Consider the following 7,500-nt stretch of genomic DNA (forward strand, 5'->3'; position numbering starts at 1 on the left):
GCGTTTGCGAGGCCAAGGAAGGCAATGCGCGTGGACTTGTGCTGCGTTTGGCTGGCCGGGAAGGCAATGCGCGTGCACTAGTGCTTCCTTTTTCCTGGCCAACGAAAGCAATGCGCGTGCACTTGTGCTTCCTTTTTCCTGGCCAACGAAAGCAATGCGCGTGAACATGTGCTGCGTTTGCGAGGCCAAGGAAGGCAATGCGCGTGGACTTGTGCTGCGTTTGGCTGGCCGGGAGAGCAATGCGCGTGCACTAGTGCTTCCTTTTTCCTGGCCAACGAGAGCAATGCGCTTGAACATGTGCTGCGTTTGCGAGGCCAAGGAAGGCAATGCGCGTGGACTTGTGCTGCGTTTGGCTGGCCGGGAAGGCAATGCGCGTGCACTAGTGCTTCCTTTTTCCTGGCCAACGAGAGCAATGCGCTTGAACATGTGCTGCGTTTGCGAGGCCAAGGAAGGCAATGCGCGTGGACTTGTGCTGCGTTTGGCTGGCCGGGAAAGCAATGCGCGTGCACTAGTGCTTCCTTTTTCCTGGCCAACGAAAGCAATGCGCGTGCACTTGTGCTTCCTTTTGCCTGGCCAACGAGAGCAATGCGCGTGCACTTGTGCTTCCTTTTTCCTGGCCAACGAAAGCAATGCGCGTGAACATGTGCTGCGTTTGCGAGGCCAAGGAAGGCAATGCGCGTGGACTTGTGCTGCGTTTGGCTGGCCGGGAAGGCAATGCGCGTGCACTAGTGCTTCCTTTTTCCTGGCCAACGAAAGCAATGCGCGTGCACTTGTGCTTCCTTTTTCCTGGCCAACGAAAGCAATGCGCGTGAACATGTGCTGCGTTTGCGAGGCCAAGGAAGGCAATGCGCGTGGACTTGTGCTGAGTTTGGCTGGCCAAGGAAAGCAATGCGCGTGGACTTGTGCTTCCTTTTTCCTGGCCAACGAAAGCAATGCGCGTGAACATGTGCTGCGTATGCGTGGCCAAGGAGAGCGATGCGCGTGAACATGTACGTTTCGGTGGGGATGCGCGTGAACTCGATGACGGCTCTCTCGACCTGGTCAATAGGCGGCGAACGTCGACTCCGAGTTTTTCTTCTTAAAGCTCTGGCAATAGAGCACGTCTTCCGATTGGTGATAGGCGCGAATGTATTAACGGTATTTCGACTGTCGTCCTTATATATTATCGTCGAACTACTGTCCGGCAGACAAACTTCTCATTTGAACGCGCAAAAATCAGTGGAAACGGCGACCGTACGCCGACAACGTGGCGCTACGGCGAACACCGGCGCACAGCTGGGTTCGCCGCTCCGGACTGAGCTCCGTCGACGCAGCGTCCGGCGCTCGTTTAGCACGAACTGTGGAAATATCAAAGCGTTAGTGACCCTCCATAAAGCGGACTCGATTGCCTATAACAGATGGAAAATAGTTGGTGGTAATGCTCATTATGTGAGAAGTAGGCTAATGCCACGAGCTCGCACCGCTGCTGTGGGTACACTCGCTCGGGAGCAGGCCGATATCTAGTCGGCTGGAACGAGCAAACAGGATTGTTAGAAGGGATGGAGGGGGGACTCCTTGACCACAACAGCAAATGCAATGCGCCTGCACTTAACACTCTTCTGTTCATGAGGGGCAATGCGCGTGAATTCCGTACAACTGGCAAGTCCCTGGCCTGAAACGTCGTGCGCGGCGAGTCACTTGTAAATCCATCAAGTGCCTGGCCTGAAACGTCGTGCGCGGCGAGTCACTTGTCAATACAGCAAGTCCCTGGCCTGAAACGTCGTGCGCGGCGAGTCACTTGTCAATACAGCAAGTCCCTGGCCTGAAACGTCGTGCGCGGCGAGTCACTTGTCAATACAGCAAGTCCCTGGCCTGAAACGTCGTGCGCGGCGAGTCACTTGTGAATACAGCAAGTCCCAGGCCTGAAACGTCGTGCGCGGCGAGTCACTTGTCAATACAGCAAGTCCCTGGCCTGAAACGTCGTGCGCGGCGAGTCACTTGTCAATACAGCAAGTCCCTGGCCTGAAACGTCGTGCGCGGCGAGTCACTTGTGAATACAGCAAGTCCCTGGCCTGAAACGTCGTGCGCGGCGAGTCACTTGTAAATCCAGCAAGTCCCTGGCCTGAAACGTCGTGCGCGGCGAGTCACTTGTGAATAGAGCAAGTGCCTGGCCTGAAACGTCGTGCGCGGCGAGTCACTTGTCAATACAGCAAGTCCCTGGCCTGAAACGTCGTGCGCGGCGAGTCACTTGTAAATCCAGCAAGTCCCTGGCCTGAAACGTCGTGCGCGGCGAGTCACTTGTAAATCCAGCAAGTCCCTGGCCTGAAACGTCGTGTGCGGCGAGTCACTTGTAAATCCAGCAAGTCCCTGTCCTGAAACGTCGTGCGCGGCGAGTCACTTGTGAATACAGCAAGTCCCTGGCCTGAAACGTCGTGCGCGGCGAGTCACTTGTCAATACAGCAAGTCCCTGGCCTGAAACGTCGTGCGCGGCGAGTCACTTGTGAATACAGCAAGTCCCAGGCCTGAAACGTCGTGCGCGGCGAGTCACTTGTGAATACAGCAAGTCCCTGGCCTGAAACGTCGTGCGCGGCGAGTCACTTGTGAATACAGCAAGTCCCTGTCCTGAAACGTCGTGCGCGGCCAGTCACTTGTCAATACAGCAAGTCCCTGGCCTGAAACGTCGTGCGCGGCGAGTCACTTGTGAATACAGCAAGTCCCAGGCCTGAAACGTCGTGCGCGGCGAGTCACTTGTGAATACAGCAAGTCCCAGGCCTGAAACGTCGTGCGCGGCGAGTCACTTGTGAATACAGCAAGTCCCTGGCCTGAAACGTCGTGCGCGGCGAGTCACTTGTAAATCCAGCAAGTCCCTGTCCTGAAACGTCGTGCGCGGCGAGTCACTTGTCAATACAGCAAGTCCCTGGCCTGAAACGTCGTGCGCGGCGAGTCACTTGTGAATACAGCAAGTCCCAGGCCTGAAACGTCGTGCGCGGCGAGTCACTTGTGAATACAGCAAGTCCCTGGCCTGAAACGTCGTGCGCGGCGAGTCACTTGTGAATCCAGCAAGTCCCTGGCCTGAAACGTCGTGCGCGGCGAGTCACTTGTGAATACAGCAAGTCCCAGGCCTGAAACGTCGTGCGCGGCGAGTCACTTGTGAATACAGCAAGTCCCTGGCCTGAAACGTCGTGCGCGGCGAGTCACTTGTAAATCCAGCAAGTCCCTGTCCTGAAACGTCGTGCGCGGCCAGTCACTTGTCAATACAGCAAGTCCCTGGCCTGAAACGTCGTGCGCGGCGAGTCACTTGTGAATACAGCAAGTCCCAGGCCTGAAACGTCGTGCGCGGCGAGTCACTTGTGAATACAGCAAGTCCCAGGCCTGAAACGTCGTGCGCGGCGAGTCACTTGTGAATACAGCAAGTCCCTGGCCTGAAACGTCGTGCGCGGCGAGTCACTTGTGAATCCAGCAAGTCCCTGGCCTGAAACGTCGTGCGCGGCGAGTCACTTGTAAATCCATCAAGTGCCTGGCCTGAAACGTCGTGCTCGGCGAGTCACTTGTCAATACAGCAAGTCCCTGGCCTGAAACGTCGTGCGCGGCGAGTCACTTGTCAATACAGCAAGTCCCTGGCCTGAAACGTCGTGCGCGGCGAGTCACTTGTCAATACAGCAAGTCCCTGGCCTGAAACGTCGTGCGCGGCGAGTCACTTGTGAATACAGCAAGTCCCAGGCCTGAAACGTCGTGCGCGGCGAGTCACTTGTCAATACAGCAAGTCCCTGGCCTGAAACGTCGTGCGCGGCGAGTCACTTGTGAATACAGCAAGTCCCTGGCCTGAAACGTCGTGCGCGGCGAGTCACTTGTAAATCCAGCAAGTCCCTGGCCTGAAACGTCGTGCGCGGCGAGTCACTTGTGAATACAGCAAGTGCCTGGCCTGAAACGTCGTGCGCGGCGAGTCACTTCTGAATACAGCAAGTCCCTGGCCTGAAACGTCGTGCGCGGCGAGTCACTTGTGAATACAGCAAGTGCCTGGCCTGAAACGTCGTGCGCGGCGAGTCACTTGTGAATACAGCAAGTGCCTGGCCTGAAACGTCGTGCGCGGCGAGTCACTTGTGAATACAGCAAGTCCCTGGCCTGAAACGTCGTGCGCGGCGAGTCACTTGTGAATCCAGCAAGTCCCTGGCCTGAAACGTCGTGCGCGGCGAGTCACTTGTAAATCCATCAAGTGCCTGGCCTGAAACGTCGTGCGCGGCGAGTCACTTGTCAATACAGCAAGTCCCTGGCCTGAAACGTCGTGCGCGGCGAGTCACTTGTCAATACAGCAAGTCCCTGGCCTGAAACGTCGTGCGCGGCGAGTCCCTTGTCAATACAGCAAGTCCCTGGCCTGAAACGTCGTGCGCGGCGAGTCACTTGTGAATACAGCAAGTCCCAGGCCTGAAACGTCGTGCGCGGCGAGTCACTTGTCAATACAGCAAGTCCCTGGCCTGAAACGTCGTGCGCGGCGAGTCACTTGTCAATACAGCAAGTCCCTGGCCTGAAACGTCGTGCGCGGCGAGTCACTTGTGAATACAGCAAGTCCCAGGCCTGAAACGTCGTGCGCGGCGAGTCACTTGTGAATACAGCAAGTCCCTGGCCTGAAACGTCGTGCGCGGCGAGTCACTTGTCAATACAGCAAGTCCCTGGCCTGAAACGTCGTGCGCGGCGAGTCACTTGTCAATACAGCAAGTCCCTGGCCTGAAACGTCGTGCGCGGCGAGTCACTTGTCAATACAGCAAGTCCCTGGCCTGAAACGTCGTGCGCGGCGAGTCACTTGTGAATACAGCAAGTCCCAGGCCTGAAACGTCGTGCGCGGCGAGTCACTTGTCAATACAGCAAGTCCCTGGCCTGAAACGTCGTGCGCGGCGAGTCACTTGTCAATACAGCAAGTCCCTGGCCTGAAACGTCGTGCGCGGCGAGTCACTTGTGAATACAGCAAGTCCCAGGCCTGAAACGTCGTGCGCGGCGAGTCACTTGTGAATACAGCAAGTCCCTGGCCTGAAACGTCGTGCGCGGCGAGTCACTTGTGAATCCAGCAAGTCCCTGGCCTGAAACGTCGTGCGCGGCGAGTCACTTGTGAATACAGCAAGTCCCAGGCCTGAAACGTCGTGCGCGGCGAGTCACTTGTGAATACAGCAAGTCCCTGGCCTGAAACGTCGTGCGCGGCGAGTCACTTGTAAATCCAGCAAGTCCCTGTCCTGAAACGTCGTGCGCGGCCAGTCACTTGTCAATACAGCAAGTCCCTGGCCTGAAACGTCGTGCGCGGCGAGTCACTTGTGAATACAGCAAGTCCCAGGCCTGAAACGTCGTGCGCGGCGAGTCACTTGTGAATACAGCAAGTCCCAGGCCTGAAACGTCGTGCGCGGCGAGTCACTTGTGAATACAGCAAGTCCCTGGCCTGAAACGTCGTGCGCGGCGAGTCACTTGTGAATCCAGCAAGTCCCTGGCCTGAAACGTCGTGCGCGGCGAGTCACTTGTAAATCCATCAAGTGCCTGGCCTGAAACGTCGTGCGCGGCGAGTCACTTGTCAATACAGCAAGTCCCTGGCCTGAAACGTCGTGCGCGGCGAGTCACTTGTCAATACAGCAAGTCCCTGGCCTGAAACGTCGTGCGCGGCGAGTCACTTGTCAATACAGCAAGTCCCTGGCCTGAAACGTCGTGCGCGGCGAGTCACTTGTGAATACAGCAAGTCCCAGGCCTGAAACGTCGTGCGCGGCGAGTCACTTGTCAATACAGCAAGTCCCTGGCCTGAAACGTCGTGCGCGGCGAGTCACTTGTGAATACAGCAAGTCCCTGGCCTGAAACGTCGTGCGCGGCGAGTCACTTGTAAATCCAGCAAGTCCCTGGCCTGAAACGTCGTGCGCGGCGAGTCACTTGTGAATACAGCAAGTGCCTGGCCTGAAACGTCGTGCGCGGCGAGTCACTTCTGAATACAGCAAGTCCCTGGCCTGAAACGTCGTGCGCGGCGAGTCACTTGTGAATACAGCAAGTGCCTGGCCTGAAACGTCGTGCGCGGCGAGTCACTTGTGAATACAGCAAGTGCCTGGCCTGAAACGTCGTGCGCGGCGAGTCACTTGTGAATACAGCAAGTCCCTGGCCTGAAACGTCGTGCGCGGCGAGTCACTTGTGAATCCAGCAAGTCCCTGGCCTGAAACGTCGTGCGCGGCGAGTCACTTGTAAATCCATCAAGTGCCTGGCCTGAAACGTCGTGCGCGGCGAGTCACTTGTCAATACAGCAAGTCCCTGGCCTGAAACGTCGTGCGCGGCGAGTCACTTGTCAATACAGCAAGTCCCTGGCCTGAAACGTCGTGCGCGGCGAGTCACTTGTCAATACAGCAAGTCCCTGGCCTGAAACGTCGTGCGCGGCGAGTCACTTGTGAATACAGCAAGTCCCAGGCCTGAAACGTCGTGCGCGGCGAGTCACTTGTCAATACAGCAAGTCCCTGGCCTGAAACGTCGTGCGCGGCGAGTCACTTGTGAATACAGCAAGTCCCTGGCCTGAAACGTCGTGCGCGGCGAGTCACTTGTAAATCCAGCAAGTCCCTGGCCTGAAACGTCGTGCGCGGCGAGTCACTTGTGAATACAGCAAGTGCCTGGCCTGAAACGTCGTGCGCGGCGAGTCACTTGTCAATACAGCAAGTCCCTGGCCTGAAACGTCGTGCGCGGCGAGTCACTTGTGAATACAGCAAGTCCCTGGCCTGAAACGTCGTGCGCGGCGAGTCACTTGTGAATACAGCAAGTGCCTGGCCTGAAACGTCGTGCGCGGCGAGTCACTTGTGAATACAGCAAGTCCCTGGCCTGAAACGTCGTGCGCGGCGAGTCACTTGTGAATCCAGCAAGTCCCTGGCCTGAAACGTCGTGCGCGGCGAGTCACTTGTAAATCCATCAAGTGCCTGGCCTGAAACGTCGTGCGCGGCGAGTCACTTGTCAATACAGCAAGTCCCTGGCCTGAAACGTCGTGCGCGGCGAGTCACTTGTCAATACAGCAAGTCCCTGGCCTGAAACGTCGTGCGCGGCGAGTCACTTGTCAATACAGCAAGTCCCTGGCCTGAAACGTCGTGCGCGGCGAGTCACTTGTGAATACAGCAAGTCCCAGGCCTGAAACGTCGTGCGCGGCGAGTCACTTGTCAATACAGCAAGTCCCTGGCCTGAAACGTCGTGCGCGGCGAGTCACTTGTAAATCCAGCAAGTCCCTGGCCTGAAACGTCGTGCGCGGCGAGTCACTTGTGAATACAGCAAGTGCCTGGCCTGAAACGTCGTGCGCGGCGAGTCACTTGTCAATACAGCAAGTCCCTGGCCTGAAACGTCGTGCGCGGCGAGTCACTTGTGAATACAGCAAGTCCCTGGCCTGAAACGTCGTGCGCGGCGAGTCACTTGTGAATACAGCAAGTGCCTGGCCTGAAACGTCGTGCGCGGCGAGTCACTTGTCAATACAGCAAGTCCCTGGCCTGAAACGTCGTGCCCGGCGATTTCCTCGTCAATGATGTTCGAAGAAGC

The sequence above is a fragment of the Phymastichus coffea genome, unplaced genomic scaffold (assembly GCF_024137745.1).
Source record: "Phymastichus coffea isolate CEN01 unplaced genomic scaffold, Cenicafe_Pcof_1.1 PCOF00311, whole genome shotgun sequence".
In the NCBI taxonomy this organism is placed as follows: Eukaryota; Metazoa; Arthropoda; class Insecta; order Hymenoptera; family Eulophidae; genus Phymastichus; species Phymastichus coffea.